Consider the following 323-nt stretch of genomic DNA (forward strand, 5'->3'; position numbering starts at 1 on the left):
ATAGACGCCGGTAACTATTACTGCATGTAGGCAACACACAGACATACATTTTTTGACATTTTATGTGGGTAGGAATCTTGCTCCATGGGGTATCTTCCACCAATCTCCCTACCACTAGAATGTCTAGGAAAGAGGGGAACTAATAACAATACTAAAGGAACATAATATTACATTAGGAGTTATTCTTAGGAAGGCATTATGGAAAATATAGAAACATGGTGAAAGGGGGAATTTCATTCTTCTTGTTTTTTGTCCTGCCAATCTACTACTACATTATCCAGTCCATTAGGTGGCGGTAATAAAGCTGCAAGCTGGTTTAACAA

The sequence above is a fragment of the Siniperca chuatsi genome, linkage group LG13 (assembly GCF_020085105.1).
Source record: "Siniperca chuatsi isolate FFG_IHB_CAS linkage group LG13, ASM2008510v1, whole genome shotgun sequence".
Lineage (NCBI taxonomy): Eukaryota > Metazoa > Chordata > Actinopteri > Centrarchiformes > Sinipercidae > Siniperca > Siniperca chuatsi.